Raw genomic sequence first — 19760 nt, 5'->3', positions numbered from 1 at the left:
TTTACATTTGTTTCTATTGCCTTTTGGCTGCCTGTCAGGAGAGGTACAGAAGTGAACCCAGGTTCAGGCCAGAAATGAGAACATGGAAGGGCCTTCATTTTACTTTATCAGAGAGGTAACATGAGTTCTGATTCTTTATGCCCATAAGTAATTCTGAGGAGGGAGCACTTTAGAGATTGATAGCTAAGGTGTTCCTGGGAAGCTGAAGGCATCCATGGTGTCCAGGGAAGCTGAATGGAGGGCCAGTGATTCCCCTCCAAGCAGCAGGGCAGAGGTCCCCCCTGTTGATAGCCCTTGCCCAGTCCCCTCCAGCAGGGACAGGTGGGAAGAAGACAGGCAGTAGGCTTTGGATTCTCCCTCCTGCCCCAGGTGCAGACCCAAAGCTTCAGAGTCCATTCTACCTTCACCTAACCCTTCGTCCTTCTCCTGCGCTCCAGCCGGGTGTCCCGGTGAGAAGTCTATACCCACCACACCCTCACCGCATCCTCAGTGGATGGGCCCCAAGCCTGCACTCTCCTGCTCAACCCCTGCGAGGTTTTCTCTTCTTCCCATGGCCTCTGCGGCTTTCCATTGCTGCCCTTGCCTCCTGATCCTGCCTGCCTTCAACTTTACTGTATTCTGAAAGGTTTAAAGGGAGGAGTCTTTTATGACCCGCAATCCAAGGATCTGAAGGCATTGACATTTGGGTATATTTCCTTTCTATTTTGTTTTACTTTGGTTTTTTAGAAATTTAAAAAATTTTAACATTTTATAAACAATTCATTTTATGTTAGAATTTTAACATAGTTGCCATACTATGATTACAATTTATCGTTATGATGATATCAAAAAGATACCTGCATGCATATGTTTATCATAGCACAATTCACAATTGCAAAGATACGGAATCAGCCTAAGTGTCCATCAACCAATGAGTGGATAAAGAAAATGTGATATATATATACACACATCACATATATACACACACACACCATGGAATACTAGTCGGCTATAAAAAGAACAAAATAATGTCTTTTGCAGCAACTTAGATGGAACTGAAGACCATTATTCTTTTTTTTTTTTGAGATGGAGTCTTGCTTAGTCACCCAGGCTGGAATGCAGTGGCCCAATGTCGGCTCACTGTAACCTCCACCTCCCAAGCGATGCTCCTGCCTCAGCCTCGCGAGTAGCTGGGATTGCAGGCACCCGCCATCATGTCCAGATAATTTTTGTAGAGCAGGGTTTCACCATGTTGGCCAGGCTGGTCTCGAACTCCTGACCTCAGGTGATCCATCCGCCTCGGCCTCCCAAAGTACTGGGATTACAGGCGTGAGCTACCACGCCCATGAAGGCCATTATTCTAAGTGAAGTAACTCAGGAATCGAAAACAAAATGCCGTATGTTCTCACTTACAAGTAAGTGGAAGCTAAGCTATGGGTACACAGAGGCATACAGAGTGATATAATGGACTATGGAGACTCAGAAGGGGAGGATGGGAAGGGGATGAGGGATGAAAAACAACCTATTAGGTACAATGTACACTACCTGGGTGATGAGCACTCTAAAATCCTAGACTTTACCACTATACAGTTCATCTATGTAACAAACCCACTTGTACACCTAAAGCTATTAAAATTTTTTTTAAATAAAAAATATCATTGTATTCCCCTATGTCTGTATAAATATTTTTAATGACTGCATGCTGTTTTAGTCTTTTTTAGCCATTCTCTTAAAATATTAGAGAACTAAGTCGTTGCTCATTTTTTGATGTTGTACATCATTCCAATTTGAATGCACATAAACCTTGGAGCCCATTTCACATTATTTGAGATGGATTCCTATAAAAATAATTACTGAGTCAAAGGTTTTCAACATGGAAAGTTTTCTTTCTTATCACAAAAGCAACAAATTTGTATTGTGGAAGATACAGGACAGTGTAAAAAGTAAACATGTACCTCTGTTCTCACCAACCAGTTGCTGTTCGTGTCATCGGGTTCTACCCCTCCAGGATACGTGTCCTCTTCAGGCTTGCTCCATCCGTGGCGTGGCCTGTGCGCTGGCAGCATGGCATCACCTGGGAGCTTGTTAGAAATGCAAAATCTCAGGCTCGCCCCAGACATATTGAATCAGAATCTGTCTTTTAACAAGATCCATATTCAAATTTCAGAAGTCTTAGTCCCCGAGGCCACCACCTTACCAGTTACGGTGGGCTGGCATTAATTACCTCTGATCTGTGAATATACATACAATTTTTCCTATTTCCCTGATATTAGGATGTACCACTGTGTCTATTTCCTACATTTTTCCTATTTCCATACATTTTTCCTATTTCCCTAATATTGGGATGTACCACTGGTTTGCATCCTCGTATCTCCCTTAACGTAAGACCATCTAAGGACAACAGCAGGCTCCCCTCAGTAACACCAGTTCAGGGATCAGCAGGATCCCATCTCATCCCCCTGTGAGAAGCCCTGCTACACACAGCTTTATCTTGCATCTGTCATTTAACATAATACCATCAGCATTTTCCTGTTACCTAGTTTTTCTCTCAATAATAACAAATTTTATCTTTCATGGCTGCAGGTGGTAGTGCATCTTATGACTGTCTCATAATTCATTTGACTCATTCCCTAATGTTTAGACATTAAGTTGTTTTGGTTCTTTTGGAGACAGGGGAGGGTGTACTGTGGGCTATTACAAGTATGCCGAATTTACGCAGTAATTATTTCCTTCAACCCAGATTATTTTCTTATGATGAATTACCAGAGTGCAGCCACTGGGTCAAAAGGCGTGAACATTTTAAACCCTCCTTAAATGCCCCAGGAGTATAGGAAGTGCCCTGACATTGTGCCCTCCCAGACACTGGGTAGTGTGGTCTGTAGACAGCTCCAGGGAGCAGGGTCATGCCTCATTCGCATCACGCCTCCAGGGCTGGTGTAGAGCCAACTCTGAGGGTCACTCTAAGGGGACCTAGGGGAATGGAAAGGAAGTGACAGAAGGATGGGCAAGCTGCCCGTGGTGGTGGTGCTCCTTTCCTCCTGGCCTGAGTCCTCTGTCACAGTAGATGTCACGGACCAGGCAGCAGCCTTCCTCAGGGTGTGTCCATAAAGCTTAGCCTTTCCTCCTGGCGCCCATCTTCCAGTGGCTTGGGAGCTGGAGCCGGCGGTGGAGGCCTGAAATGACTACTCGGTGAGTCTGGAACCTGCTGGACCTGATTGCTGCCAAGCTTGTTTTTGCTTCATGAGTCTGAGACTGTTAGGTTCTCTAATACTTCTTTCCTCTCACCAGCAGACCAAGAACCTGATATTAAGTAAACTTTATTCTGAAAGGTACACTCAAACAATTTCTTTTTTTTTTTTTTTTTTTTGAGACTGAATTTCACTCTTGTTGACCAGGCTGGAATGCAATGGTGTGTTCTCGGCTCAATGCAACCTCCCACCTCTCAGGTTTAAGTGATTCTCCTGCCTCAGCCTCCCAAGTAGCTGGGATTACAGGTGCCTGCCACCACACCCACCTAATTTTCTTCCTCTTCGTCTTTTTGGTTGTTGTTGTTGTTGTTGTTGAGATGGAGTTTCGCTCTTGTAGCCCAGGCTGGAGTGCAATGGCGCGATCTCAGCTCACCACAACCTTCACCTCCCAGGTTCAAGTGATTCTCCTGCCTTGGCCTCCTGAGTAACTGGGATTACAGGCGCCTGCCACCATGCTCGGCTAATTTTTTTTTTTTTGAAACGGAGTTTTGCTCTTGTTGCCCAGGCTGGAGTACAATGGTGCGATCTCGTCTCACCATAACGTTCACCTGCCAGGTTCAAGTGATTCTCCTACCTCAGCCTCCCAAGTAGCTGGTATTACAGGCATGCACCACCATGCCCACCTAATTTTTTTGTATTTTTAGTAGAGGTGGGGTTTCTCCATATTGGTCAGGCTGGTCTTGAACTCCCGACCTCAGGGAATCCACCTGCCTCAGCTTCCCAAAGTGCTGGGATTACAGGCGTGAGCCACAGTGCCCGGTTGACAATTAAATTTTTAAAAATTGAAACATCAGTATTGTATATGTGATTAAGTCATAATTTGAACTTTGATGCCTGGAATACATTTTTCATCCTCCTTAAAAGTTTTTGGAGTAAATAAGTGAATTAATATACAATGAGTTTGATTCTGTTGCATTATTTACATATGTTAAATGTATTTTTGTTTGTATCATGACATAATTAAAACATTTAAAAATGAGTATCAAACTCTTAGCCATTTATATTAACTATTTGACATGGGCAACAGAAACGCACACTGCTGTACCTCCTGAAAATTCATGTGATTAATTGATGCTGAATTTGTCCAGTAGTATGTCTTTTGGGGGGGCATTTTTAAGTATTTAAAAATTTTCGAGGTACATACAGTAAAATGCACAGATCTTAAGTGTTTAGTTTTGATAAATGTATGCACCTATGTAAACAACATTCCTGTCAAGACACAGAACATTTTCATGCTTCAGGCAGTTCTCTCATGCTACTTTGCAATCAGTCCAGAGGCACTTGCTGTTCTGATTTCCAGCACCATAAATGAGCATTGTCTGTTCTTCAACTTCATATAAATGGATTGTGATACATAGTAGACAAACAAAAGTGGCTGCTTTTGTTCAACATAATGCTTTTGAGATTTATACATGCGTGACTCTGTAATTCTTTATTGGTAACTAATATTACATTCTTTGAATATACTCTAATTTAGCCATTCTCCTTTGATGATCACTTGGGTTGTTTCCAGTTTTGGGCTATTGTGAATAAAACTGCCATGGCTGAGCATGGCACTCACACCTGTCATAGCAGCACTTTGGGAAGTCAAGGTGGGAAGATCACTTGAGTCCAGGATTTCGAGACCAGCCTGGGCAACATAGCAAGATTCTGTACCTTAAAAAAAAAAATTGTTATTAGCTGGGTATCATGGCAGGCACCTGTAATCCCAGCTGCTAGGGAGGCTGAGGCATGAGAATTACGTGAACCTGGGAGGCAGAGGTTGCAGTAAGCTGAGATCGTGCCACTGCACTCCAGCCTGGGCGAAACAGCGAGACCCTGTCTCAAAAAAAAAAAAAAAAATTGTTAAAAAAAATAGCTGCTATGAATATTCTTGTATAAGTCTTTTTTAAAAAACAGCTTTATTGAGGTATAATTTATATGCCATAAAACCTACTCATTATGTACAATTCTATGGTTTTTAGTAATTTATAGGTTTGTGCAGCCATCACCATAACCCAGTTTTTGACTTGTCACCCCCAAATTTCTCTCTGCCAGTATACAATCAGTTCCCACCTCTAGCCCCAGATAACCATTGAACTTCTGTCTCTTGCCTTGTCTGGGAAATTTCAAATTAGAGGAATCTTGGATTATATAGTTTTTTGTGTCAGGCATCTCTCACTTAGCACAACATTTTTGAGGTTCATCCGTGTTGCAGCGTGGATCAGTAGCTTGCTGCTTTGTATTATTGAATAACATACAGTTTTATAAATATACTACATTTTATTTTATCCATTCAGCAGTTGATGAACATTTGAATTGTTCCCAGGGCTTGGCTGTTATGAATAATGATGCTATGAACGAGGTAATGTTGCTATCTACAAGTGTTAATATAGACCTTATTTACATTTCTCTTGAGTAGATTTGTATGGGTATAATTGTGGAGTCACGTGGTAAGTTTCTGTTTAACTTTTTAAGAAACTGCCAAACTATTTTCCAAAAGCAGCTGTACAGTGTTAGAGTCCCACTAACAGTGTTTGAGGGTTCTCTACATTCTTGCTGACATTTGAAATTGTTACTCGTTCTTATTATAGATATTCCAAAGGGTATATAATGGTGTCTCATTGCAGTTTTAATTTGCATTTCCCTAATGACTAATGATGTTGAGTTCCTTTTCATGTGCTTATTAGTTACTTGTATGTCTTCTTTTTTATTGGATATTTGATCTATATTGATATTGTTATAGATATATATCATCTTCGACGACATGTCTAGTTACACCTTTTGCCCCTTTTTTTTTTTTGAGATGGAGTCTGGCTCTATCGCCCAGGTTGGAGTGCAGTGGCGCGACCTTGGCTCACTGCAACCTCCGCCTCCTGGACTCACGCCATTCTCCTGCCTCAGCCTCCCAAGCAGCTGGGACTACAGGCGCCCATCACCACGCTCGGCTAGATTTTTTTGTATTTTTAGTAGAGACGGGGTTTCACCATGTTCGCCAGGATGGTCTCGATCTCCTGACCTCGTGATCCGCCCGCCTCAGCCTCCCAAAGTGCTGCCCCATTTTTAAATTGGGTTATTTCTCACCACCCTCTTACTGAGGTTCAAGAATTTTAAGATATATATCTAGATGCAAATTCTGTATCAAATATATGGTTTGGGGCTGGGCGCAGTGGCTCACACCTGTAATCCCAGCACTTTGGGAGGCCGAGGCCAGCAGATCACCTGAGGTCAGGAGTTCAAGATCAGCCTGGCCAACATGGCGAAACCCTGTCTCTACTAAAAATACAAAAATTAGGTGGGCGTGATGGCATGCGCCTGTAATTGCAGCTACTCCGGAGGCTGAGGCAGAAGAATTGCCTACTCCAGAGGCTGAGGCAGAAGAAGAACCCGGGAGGTGGAGGTTGCAGTGAGCCAGGATCGCACCACTGCACTCCAGCTTGGGAGACAGGGCGAAACTCTGTCTCAAAAAATAAAAAAGTGAAAAACAAATATATAGTTTGAAAATATTTTCCCCAAATCCATGACGTTTTCCCTAATGGTGCCTTTTAAAGAAAAAAAAAGTTTTAAATTTTGATGAAGCCTAAGTTGTTGATTTCTTTTATGGTTTGTGTTTTTAATCTCATATCTAATAAATACTTGCCGAACCTTATACAAGTCTTGTGGACATGTTTTGTTTTGTTTTTGAGATGGAGTCTCACTCTGTCACCCAGGCTGGAGTGTAATGGCACATTCTCAGCTCACTGCAACCTCCACCTCCCAGGCTCCAGTGAATCCCCTGCCTCAGCCTCCTAAGTAGCTGGGATTACAGGTGCACGCCACCATGCTCGGCTAATTTTTGTATTTTTGGGAGAGACATGGTTTCACAATGTTGACCAGGCTGATCTCGAACTCCTGACCTCAAGTGATCCGCCCACCTTGGCCTCCCAAAGTGTTGGGATTACAGGCGTGAGCCTCTACGCCTGGCCAACATGTTTTAATTACTCCTAGGTAAATATCTAGCAGTAGAAGTACTGGATCATAGGATAAGCGTATGTTGAAATGCCACACTATTTTCCAAGAGGATATACCATTTTACACCTCAAACAGCAGTGTATGAGAGTTCTCGTTACTCTACATCTTTTCTAATATTTGGTATTGTTGGTCTTTCTGATTTTAGTCATTCTGATGAAATTGTATGTCATTGTCATTTTAATTAGCTTTATCCTGATAACTAATGATGTTGAGTACCTTTTTGTGTGCTATTGACCATTTGTACATATTCTTTTTGGAATGTCTTTTCAAGTGTTTTGCCCATTTTTGTTTGTGTAGTTTGACTTTTTGCTATTCATTTGTAGGCACTCTTTATATATGTAGTCTGGTAGTCTGGGCACAAGTCTTTTGTTAGATACATGTGTTGTAAGCATTTTCTCCCAGTCTGTTATTGCCTTTTCATTTTCTTATGATGAACAGAAGAATCTAATTTTAATGACTTCACTTTATCAATTCTTTTTCTTTTATATTTGGTGCTTTTTGTGTTTTGTTTGAGACTTCTTTGCTCCAAGGTTGCAAACATATTCTCCTTTGTTTTCCTTGTGGAGTCTTACATTTTATAGTTAGGCCTGTGATCTCGCCTGAGTTAATTTGTGTTAATGGTGTGAAGTGGGGTTAAGGTCCTTTTTTTTTTTTCATACGGTTATCCAGTTAGTCCAGCACAATGTTTTGAAAAGACTTTCCTTTCCTGCGTTGAATTGCATTGGTACTTTCTTATAAATCAAGTGGACTGGTTTGAACTCTCTTCTGTCAACCTGTTTGTTCTTAAGCTCATTGTCTTGAGTTCTGTAATTTATAAGTCTTGAAATCAGGTAGTGTAAGTCGTCCAACTTTGTTTTTGACTATTCTGACCCTTTGTGTTTTCATATACATTTTAGCATCAGCTTGTCAATATCTTTAAAAAAGAAAAAGGCCTGGATTTTGATCAGAACTACATTGAATCAACTAATCTGGGGAGGATGACATGTTAATAATATTAATCGTCTTATCCATGAACATGGCATATCTCTATTAAGGTCTTTAGTTTTCTTTGGCAGTGTTTTGTAGCTTTTAGCATTGACATTTTGTAAAAATTTATAAATTTATAAAAATTTATTCTTATTTTATGTGTTTGAGTCTATTGGAAATGATGTATTTTCCTTCATTTTTCAGTTTTGTTGCTATATATACCAATGTGGTTTTAAAAATTGACTTGTGGTCTTACTAAATTCATTTATTAATTCCAGTAGATTTTTTGTAAGTACCTTAGGATTATCAATATACATAAATGTCATCTACAAATAGTTTTATCTTATCCTTTCTAATCTGTATGCCTTTCTTTTATTTTCTTGCCTTACTGAATGGGCTAGGATATCCTAAAATGTTGAGTAGAAGTGGTAAGGGCAGATATCCTTACCTTGTTTCCAATTTTAGGGGCAAAATGGTCAGTCTTTCACACTTAAGTATAATCACAGCTATCGATTTTTCACAGATGTTTCTTATCAGGTTGAGGAAACCATCAGTTTCCTACTTTGCTGAGAGGTTTTTATCATGAATGGTTGTTGAATTTTGTCCAAAGATTTTTCTGCATCTCTCAAGATGGCCATATGCTTGTTTTCTGTATTTGGTAATGTGAATATATTTATTTGTCATCTGTTGGCACTTTCTCCTCACCTCAAATTAGGGAAAAGACCGCAGTTACCCTTTTTTTTTTTTTTTAAATTACTTAGCTTTAACACTTGAATATCTTGGCATTGTTCATGGAATATAGGTTCAAGAACATGATTTAGACAGTTTGAATCAGGCAATTTCCATAAAATATTTTATAAACTAAAAAGCAACGTGTGTGTGTGTGTGTGTAGAGTTATTTGGTTTGAGAGCCCTGCCTGCCTAACAAACTTATCTTAAACTCTCATCATTAGTCTCATGCTTAAAAAAAAAAAAGTCTCATTTAAGTAGAGACTTGAGGCGGTTGAGGGAGCAAGCTACGTGAGTGTAAGAAAAAAGACCATCCCAGGCAGAATGGCCTTCTGAGACACAAGTTCAAAGGCCCTGAGGTCCCAGAGGTATCCAGAAAACTGTCTCTTCAAAATTGCTTTTGCCTGACATTGAAGCAGATAGCAGGGGCTAAGAAAACATCATCACCTTCTGGCAGAATAGAAGGACTGAGCTGCTCAGGTCAAATCACTGTGGTAAAATATACCTAAAATTTACCATCTTTACCATTTTTAAGTGTACAGGTCAGTGGCATTAAGTTCATTCACATTGTTGTGCAACTGATACTACTATCTATGCATCTTCAGAACTTTTTCATCCTGTGCTGAAAACCTGCACCCATTAAACAGTAACTCCTCATTCTCCCCTTCTCCTAGCTCCTGGCTACTATTTACTTTTTGTCTATGAATTTGATTACTCTGGGTACCTCATATATATGGAATCATATGATATTTATCATTTTCTGTCTACTTATTCACTTAGTATAATGTCTTAGGGGATTCATCCACCTTTAGCATGTATCAGAATTTCTTTTTTTTTTTTTTCTTTTTTTTTGAGATGAAGTCTTGCTCTGTCACCCAGGGTGGAATGCAGTGGTCTGATCTCGGCTCACTGCAACCTCTGCCTCCCAAATTCAAGGGATTCTCCTGCCTCAGCCTCCCTAGCAGCTGGGATTACCGGCATCTGCCACCATGCCCAGCTATTTTTTGTATTTTTAGTAGAGACAGGGTTTTGCCATGTTGGCCAGCTGGTCTCAAACTCCTGACCACAGGTGATCTGCCCACCTTGGCCTCCCAAAGTGTTGGGATTACAGGCATGAGCCACCATGCCTGGCCAGGATTTCATTTCCTTTTAAGACTGAATAATATTCTACTGTATGGCTATAAAGTCAATCTTAGGAAATGTGTATGTTATATTTCTGAATCCTGAGAGAATGGAAACAAAACAGGTAGAATGGTAGTGGGGCAAGCTGGCATAGGTCTGGGATACTGTTATGAAAGACTTATAGGAGTACTGGACCTTGGCTGATTGGGCAGGCTACCCCTGACAGTGTGATGGTGAAAAAAGGGTCTCCCTTAGGTGGTTGGTCTGGTTCAGTTTCTCAGCAATGATGAATAACCATGTTTCAGAAAGCATGAACAACATGGTTTCAGAAAGCATGAAGAATGTCATAACTTCTCCGGTGGTTGAGTCATACAAGGAGCCACATTCAGAAGCCAGGGATGGAGAGTGGGGTCTCAGGGACTATTGAGCACAGATTTCTGATGGCTACTTTCCAGATCGTTGTATGCTTAAGCCCTTTATTTTGCTTAAGAAAGCAAGCTAAAGGACATGATAGTCATTGAGAACCAGGAGGCAATCTCTAGTTCAGATGTTCTTTTAAAAACTCTTTTTAGGCCGGGCACAGTGGCTCACACCTATAATCCCAGCACTTTGGGAGGCCGAGGCAGGCGGATCATGAGGTCAGGAGATCGAGACGATCCTGGCTAACACAGTGAAACCCCGTCTCTCCTAAAAAATACAAAAAAATTAGCCAGGCATGGTGGTGGGTGCTTGTAGTCCCAGCTACTAGGGAGGCTGAGGCAGGAGAATGGCGTGAACCCGGGAGGCAGAGCTTGCAGTGAGCCGAGATCGCACCACTGCACTCCAGCCTGGGTGACAGAGCGAGACTCCATCTCAAAAAACAAAAAAAACAAAAAAAAAAACAAAAAACCCCACTATTCTTAAACCTCTTCTGTAAGCATGTTTGCTAAGCAGTCAGCCCATAAGTATCTGAATAACTTCTGTTCTTATAATCCTTTATTGCTCTTATTAATCCCATTCCCATATTTGTTGATTTTTTAGATATATTTCTATTTATTGATATTGTTCTTAAAACTCAGTACCTGGATGAGTAGTACAAGGTATGCAACTCCTTTCTCCTTAATTCTAAACCTTATACTTGTATTAATTATCAGTTTCCATCAAAATGATGACGAGGTGAATACATGTGTAGAATTTGCAGTCAATAAAATACAGTCACATTGTCAGGGAAGGTTATTTGAAAATATACATCACCAGAATACTAATTTATAAGCAAACATAAGGCATTGAGTAAAAATTCGTGGTAGCTTTATAGAAAAATGAATCGTGTCAGTGTAACCTGATTTGTTTTCAAGAACATTTTAAGGATCTGGAGGAAGCAAGAGACATAGTCTTCACTTTCTCATGCTATTGATTTCATTACGAATGACATAATCAACAGCAACCCGGGGAAACAGATCAGCTCACATGATACCACAGTTAGATGGTGAGAAGGTGACACAGAGACATTATCAAGGATATGGTTCCAGTGCGAGAGGTCAGTCTGGGAACCGTTCTGTTTAATCAGTTTTAATCCATAACTGGTGGCATATTAGTATGTTTGTGAGAAATAGTAGAGACAGAAGTCAAAATAACCTATATTAATGGGGTACAGTATTTATAAAATACTGGATAAAATCAAATGAAGGTGAATTAATTTTGTAAGTAAGAGGTTCAAATTGGAGAATGATTGGCGTCGTGCCTATTTTTGGCAGAAAAAGCCCATGGGCCGTGGTGAATCACAAGGTGGTTGAACCATCACAGTAACTATAATGTGGGTATATGCAGAATACCACATTTCATACATCAGTGCTCTAGTTAATACTTGTATGAGACTGAAAGCAGGCAAATGATACAGTGAAGTCATTTTGTAACTGGCAATACCAAGACTTCTGAGAACTATGGTTAGCTTGAGTGCATACTATGTGTGTGTGGCATTAAGTACATTCACTATGTAAAGAGGGCCTTACAAAATGTATACAAGAGCTGCAGGAGAGCAAAACAATTATTTAAGTTGAGACATCTGGTCAAGATGGCACAGGGGTTCAGGCTCCAAACACCTAGCAAAGGTAGTTATAATATAAAAAGGGTAACCAAATAAGTATAACTGGGCTATGGTCATTCTAGTTACCTAGAACGTAAGTTGAAATACAAAGGGGTAAGCAGGCTCAAGCTGCAGGCCTCTCCAGCAGAGGCAACCAGGAACTCAGGTTTTTTAGAATAAGGGGATATAGCTTTGTGCAGTGGTCATTTCATAGCCAGTGAAGTTTATCTGAGACACTTCCTAATGGAAAACTTTTCTCAGTACCCTGCCATGGTGAAATATGGTTGGCACTGGCAATTTCTGAGACTCTGTGGAGGCTGAACTTAAAACTAAAAACATTAAAAAAAAAGAGAAGATGGGGATGTAAAAGTATCCACATGAGCTGAGACCAAGGAGTTGGAGCCAAGCTCCAGGGAATGTAAATTGGGAGAATAACCAAGTTTCTCCCATACCTCTAAGAAACACTGGCTACACTGAAATCAGAGATCGCAGTGCCCTCCCTCCCAAACCTAAGAAAGAAGGCTGGAAAAGATGGATTACCTGAAAGGAATGGGCTTCTGGAAGTTTCAGAGACAAAGATGCAGCTTCAGAACCAGAAGCTGAGCCATGCTGCTTTCTTGGCCCAGGGCCTGGATCCGCAGTATCGTTGATACCACAACTGAGCAGGAACACCAAGTGGCATTTTGAGACCTGGTTTGGAAGAAGTCCTGAGAGGCCAGGTGGAGGGACTGAAAGCTGTCTGGGAAGAGAGAGAGTGGGGAAAGATACAGCAATCGAAAACTCCTACTCAAAGTAAGCTTGCAAAGCAAAAGTTTAAAATACATGAAGACATAGACGTAGAGTTCAAAATTTGTTCAAGCAAGACACGAATTTACTAAAAGTGAAATTAGCAGTTGGAATTCCTGGAAATGACAATAAAATAAGTATGTTTAGAATTCTTAAGATGAATGAAGTCTTGCAGTAGATAAAAATGATAAAGTAGAAGCAAGGGGGAGGGATAGGAAAAAGAACCAGTTAGAACAGTTTTGTATTAAGTAAAATGGGCTAAAATGCTTTAAAAAGATCAAAAATGCGATGGGTCAAATCCAGTACGAACTTACTTCTCTTGTGTAGCGGGCCTGGGTGGGTATTTCAGGCCACTAGGTGGCTGTCCCCTCAGGGACCCAGCTGACGGCACCCACATGGGTTTCAGAATTGCTCTGCTTTCCCACAGGAAGTGGGTGGTGGGGAATAAGCTAGGCCAGAAATGGTCTCCCTCGCGTCTGCGCACGCCCCACCGGCCATACCTAATTGCTGGGGAGCCTGGGAAATAGAGGTCAGCCATGTGCCTGGGAAAAAGAAGGGAAGATAAAATGGAGAATAAGTTTCTGCCATACCTCTAAGAAACAGGGATGAGAAACAACAGATTTCTCATCAGCAATAGAACTGAAAACACAAGAGAGTATTATCTTCAACTTAGAATTCAATACCAGTTAAACCGTCATTCAAAAATGGTGATCAGCAGTCCCTATAAAAGAAAAATTGGCAATATCTAACAAAATTATATAAGCATTCACCCTTTGACCTAATGGCCCCACTTCTAGCAATTATTCCAGAGGAAACACCCTCACAAAATAACTAAGAATATGTACAGAAGGTTGTTCATCGCTACATTATTTGCAGATAGAACAAATTTGGAAACAACCTATATGTCCACTCATAGAACTGGCTGAATAAACTATAGTGTATCTACATAATACAGCCATAAAAACAATTTTTGAAAAATTAAAAAGGAAGATAGCTGATAACAAAGATGAAGTGCTTTCTAGGATGTTTTAAGGGGCAATAAAGAGTCACAAAAAGTATATCTAATGTGCTACCTTGTATTTAAGATGGAAAGGGAAATAACCACACATGTACACACACACACACACACACACATACACACTTATTTTTGTAGAAAGATGCACGGGAACCATAAACCAGAAATAAATGATAGGGGGTGGGTGGATATTGGTGGAGGAAATAAGTATGGAAATGAGACTTTTCTGAGCATACCTTTTTTATATAGTTTTGATTTTGAACTGTGTAAATATTTTATATATTCAATTATGTAAAATTAAAATGAAATAAAAATAATGAAAACAAAGGAAATCCTGTCATTGAATGTACAAAGAGAAACTAATAATCAAAACACTATATCAAATTGATTACATAGATACAAGAAAAGAATTCAGATAACTTTTTAGCAGAGTACTCAGACTATACAAGCTTAGTGGAATATAGTCAAGGGACAAAAAATATGGAAAAATGTTAGGCTTTATTTACATGGTTAATTGTTGGCAATGCTATCAGTGTAGTAACTCTGAGACTACTTAATATGTATTGTAGTTTGAATCAATATACTAATGTCATTGGGACCAGGTTCTTTTTTGTTGTTAATTTCTTCATTGAAATTCTACATTCAGTCACAGGAGTTGGAGTCAGCTTCCTGCTGGGACCCTTCCTGATCCTTTAAGTTAATCTCTAATTTGCTATTAATGTTGCTTCCTGCCCTTTTATTTTCTTCAACTTTTAAGTTCAGGGGTACATGTGCAGGATGTGGAGGTTTGTTACACAGGGAAACAAGTGCCATGGTGGTTTGCTGTATAGATCATTCCATCACCTAGGTATTAAGCCCAGCATCAATTAGCTGTTCTTCCTGATGCTTTTCCTCTCTCCACTCCCCACTCTAGCAGGCCCAAGTGTGTGGTGGTCCCCACCATATGTCCACGTGGGAACCAGATTCTTTCAAGTATGTATTTCACTATTTCACAAACACTGAAATAAGGTGAGGAAGAATCCTGTGATGGTAGCTTTGCTTTGGAGGTATCAGTGTGCCACCCAGATTCTAGTTTCAAAATACCATATTTTACTAAAAAAAACAGGGCTCCATGAAAAAAATGACCCCCAGAAGTACAACGTGCCAAAGCAGTCACGTGCTCAGCAACTGGGAAGGTAAATGATACATATGGGAGCCAGCCTAAAGGAACCCTGCCTGACAAGATGATTTGGAAAATTTTAAGCATTCAAAAGAATGATGGCAGTGAATTATAACACATTTAATAAAAATAAATCAGGCCGGGCGCGGTGGCTCAAGCCTGTAATCCCAGCACTTTGGGAGGCCGAGACGAGCGGATCACGAGGTCAGGTGATCGAGACCAACCTGGCTAATCCGGTGAAACCCTGTCTCTACCAAAAAATACAAAAAACTACCCGGGCAAGGTGGTGGGCACCTGTAGTCCCAGCTACTTGGGAGGCTGAGGCAGGAGAATGGCATAAACCCGGGAGGCGGAGCTTGCAGTGAGCTGAGATCCAGCCACTGCACTCCAGCCTGGGCGACAGAGCGAGACTCCGTCTCAAAAAAAAACAAAAATCCATAATGTATTTCTAGAAACAATTGCCAGCTCATGAAAGCCAAATGAATCTTAGAATTAGAAAATTACTATTTTACAACTCCCAGTGTGGTGATTAATTCAGGCAAGGATGATAAACGGATGCTAAAACTATCAGGTGAAACTTTGTTATGGAACAGATTAGTCTAACAGTTTCAAAGTATTAATTACAAAGGGAAAAGGTCCTCTACAATAGGAAAATGGACGAGGTGAGGTGGCTCATGCCTGTTAATCCCACCACTTTGGGAGGCGTAGGAAGGATAATTGCTTGAGGCTAGGAGTTCAAGACCGGCCTGGGCAACAGCAAGACCCCATCTCTACAAAACAATATTTAAAAAAAAGAAAATTAACTGGGCATGGTTGTGCACACCTCTGTAGTCCTAGCTACTCAGCAGGCTGAGGTGGGAAGATCACCTGAGCCCAGGACTTCCAGGTTACAGTGAGCTATGACTGTACTACTGCACTCCAGCTTCAGCAACACAGTGAGACCCTGTCTCAAAATAATACTAATAAGAAAAAGAAAAAGAAATATGGCAAACACCTCCTTAATCAAGTGACCTAACTTCACATGACCAGTAATGAGATATGACATAATGGGATGTATCATCTAGATAGTTTTCTTGCCAGAAATGTTTAATATTGAGAAAACAATTAGACAAATCGAGATTGTGTGATATTTTACAAGATAACTGACCTGGAATCTTCAAAAATGTCAGTATTGCTGGGCATGGTGGCTCACACTTGTAATCCCAGCACTTTGGGAGGCCCAGGGGGGTGGATTGCTTGAGGTCAGGAGTTCGAGACCAGCCTGACAACATAGTGAAATCCCACCTCTACTAATAATACAAAAATTAGCCAGGCATGGTGGCGGGCACCTGTAATCCCAACTATTGGGAGGCTGAGGCAGGAGAATCGCTTGAACCTGGGAGGCGGAGGTTGCAGTGAGTCTAGATGGCACCACTACACTCCAGCCTGGGTGACAGAGTGAGACTCTGTCTCAAAAAAAAAGAAAAAAAAAGTATCATGAAAGATAAACAACACATTATCCAAAATCAAAAGAGACTAACAAGACATGACAAATATGTGATCCTTGATTGGATTTTGTATTTAAAAAAAAAAAAAACTCTAACAACATTGGGACAGTTTTAATATGGACAGTGTATTAGATACTATACCATTTAATTTAATTTCATTAAATTAATATTTATGGGACAGCTTTTAATTAATGGGACAGTTTTAATATGGACTATATACTAAATACTATATAATTTCATAGATAAAATGATGATATCATAGTTATAAAAATGGCTATCCAATTATAAGATAAATCATCATAGGAAAAGTCTGAAAATATAGAGATAAAATAAAGTCTTGTAAGACCACACTAAGATAACCATCATTAACACTTTGGTATATTTCTATCTAATCTACATATATTTAAACAAAATTGAATTGTACTCTACATGGTTTTTATGTTCCTTCTACTTGTTCCATATTATAATTATTGGCAAGTCTCCATTAAATAGTCCTCAAAGATATTCTTTTAAATGGTTATATACTATCTCTGTCCATTTTCATATTTTTAAATTTCAAGGCCATGCGCGGTGGCTCCTGCCTGGAATCCCAGCACTTTGGGAGGTGGAGGTGGGAGCATCGCTTGAGGCAGGGAGTTTGAGACCAGTCTGGGCAACATACGGAGACATCATCTCTATGATTTTAGAATAAATAAATAAAAATAAATAAATTCCAATTTTTTTATTTTATGAGGTTTAGTTTGCGATATTTTATTCAATCAACTGCCATCCATTTTAAGACATCATTATTTTATGTGTCACTAAAAAGAAAATGATCCTGAGGTGAGTGTGTCGGGCCCTGCTGGGCCTAGCGGCAGGAGGGGGACGTCGGCTCCCACTACAGCCCTCCAAACAGCTCTGCGCCGTGAGCGCCCCTCCCCCACATCCCTGGGGTCCCCCTCTCCAGGCAGGAAGATGTCCAAGCCCCCTGCGGCGGAGGCAGCAGCGGGGTGACAGTGACGGCCCCGGGCCTGCAGATAGTGGAGCAGAGGGGTCCAGGGAGGTGCAGCACCGACGTTGGGGAGAATGTATGTCGTGGCAATCAAACATCTTTTCCTATGCGAGCCTAACAAATACTCTGGAATGCATTCCAGCCTTCAGGAGGAGAACTCCGTTACACGTCACAAAGTCAAATGCCAGGGGAAGCCATTAGCTGGAATCCACAGGAAACAAACGCAACATGGAGCACGAAGCCCAAGCACAGAAGATCAAAGACGCCAGGAGAGGACCCCTCGCACCTTTTCCAAACCAAAAATGTGAAGCAGCAGAACTTCCAAAACCTCCAGCCTCGTCTTGTGATAACGGCCACCAATGCAGCTGTCGCCAAGCAAGCCTTGAAATAGCCCATCAAGGGCAAACAGGCCCTTGAAAAAAAAGCTCAAGGAAAAATTGCAAACTCACGGATTTCTACCTTGTCTCAAGGAGCTCCAGAAAGAGCAAAGCGGAGCTGCAGTTTGAAGAAAGGGAAAGAATAGATGAATTGATTGAAAGAAGGAAGGAAAGAAGGAGTGAAGACTGACCTCATCGATGACAAAGGCTGAGTGTAAACACCAGAGGCAGCTCTCCCATGGCGCCTTTGTGGTAGAAAAGCACGGGAGCCTCACGGAGATCACCGACACCACGGGACCCCTCCACGGTGGATCTCCGTGGATCTTTGCAGTAGCTGAGATCACGCCACTGCACTCCATCCTGGGAGGCAGAGCGAGACTCCAGCTCAAATTAAGTAGATGACTGACTGAATGAATGAACAAATGAATGAATGAATGTTACAGGTTTCCAAGGTGGGCTGAAACAGATGGCTTTATATTACCAAAACTTTTACATTCTGGTTGTTTTTGTGCTTTTTTTTTTTTTTTTTTAAATACAAGTTGAACGTTTTGTGCTTCCCATGCATGCAGTCAAAAACTCAGCATAGGCCGGGCGTGGTGGCTCAAGCCTGTAATCCCAGCACTTTGGGAGGCCGAGACGGGCGGATCACGAGGTCAGGAGATCGAGACCATCCTGGCTAACACGGTGAAACCCCATCTCTACCAAAAAAATACAAAAAATTAGCCGGGCGAGGTGGCGGGCACCTGTAGTCCCAGCTACTCGGAAGGCTGAGGCAGGAGAATGGCCTAAACCCGGGAGGCGGAGCTTGTGATGAGCTGAGATCTAGCCACCTCCTTCCCGCGTGGGCCGCAGGTCAGACCCCCGTTCAGTAAAAAAAAAAAAAAAAAAAAAAAACAACTCAGCATAGGCCGGGCGCGGTGGCTCACGCCTGTAATCCCAGCATTTTAGGAGGCCGAGGCGGGCGGATCACGAGGTCAGGAGATCGAGATCATCCTGGCTAACACGGTGAAACCCCATCTCTACTAAAAAAATACAAAAAAACTAGCCGGGCGAGGTGGCGGGCGCCTGTAGTCCCAGCTACTCGGGAGGCTGAGGCAGGAGAATGGCGTGAACCCGGGAGGCGGAACTTACAGTGAGCCGAGATCGAGCCACTGCACTCCAGCCTGGGCGACTGAGCGAGACTCTGTCTCAAAAAACAAAAAACAAAAACAAAGCAAAACAAAAAAAACTCAGTATACAGGCCAGGCGCGGTGGCTTACACCTGTAATCCCAGCACTTTGGGAGGCCAAGCGCCTGCCTTGCGATCACTTGAGGTCAGGAGATTGAGACCAGCCTGGCCAACATGGTGAAACCCTGTCTCTACTAAAAATACAAAAATTAGCCGGGCGTGGTGGCATATGCCTGTAATCCCAGCTACTGGGGAAGCTGAGGCAGGAGAATTGCTTGAACCCAGGAGGTGGAGGCTGCAGTGAGCTGAGATCCTGCCATTGCACTCCAGCCTGGGTGACAGAGTGAGACAGTGTCTCAAAAACAAACAACAACAAAAAAGAAAAAAAAAAAAAAAAAGCTCAGCACAGGATTAGAGCCAAACGTGAACTAGGAAGCCAGGCGAGTCTCCTCTCTCCAGTGGAAGAGCTGGGACGTGTCCCCCATACCTGCGACGAGGTATGAGGAAGACGCTGTCTCCCAAAGGCTTGGACGGGATGGCTCCAAGCTCTTGTTCTCCTAACATCTGGACAGGCTCTCTTTGAAGTGTATGAATATATTTGTAAAAGGTTTGGCAGTGAACTTGTCTTCAGCGTGCTTTCTCGAAAGCTTACTGAGCCCGTGGCCCTGAGCACGGCCGGCA

At 41.6% G+C, this 19760-nt stretch overlaps 1 protein-coding gene across 3 annotated transcripts in view; it reads left to right on the top strand.

Annotated features, from left to right (window-relative positions):
- The window catches only part of GPR160 (G protein-coupled receptor 160), a 48850-nt gene that overhangs the window by 8189 nt on the left and 20901 nt on the right, over window positions 1–19760 (top strand). Inside the window, exon 1 of one of the 3 annotated variants that reach the window (XM_025375576.1) lies at window positions 3120–3168. The exons of the other annotated variants lie outside the window; for them this stretch is intronic. The gene's annotated coding sequence lies outside the window, so the exon portion shown is untranslated. Of the gene's footprint in view, window positions 1–3119; window positions 3169–19760 lie in introns of those variants that run through there. 3 annotated transcript variants of the gene reach the window in all.

The sequence above is a fragment of the Theropithecus gelada genome, chromosome 2 (assembly GCF_003255815.1).
Source record: "Theropithecus gelada isolate Dixy chromosome 2, Tgel_1.0, whole genome shotgun sequence".
Classification (NCBI taxonomy): Eukaryota; Metazoa; Chordata; class Mammalia; order Primates; family Cercopithecidae; genus Theropithecus; species Theropithecus gelada.
The sequence above is the reverse complement of the archived record's forward strand: the minus strand, read 5'-3'. Positions and strand labels throughout refer to the sequence as shown.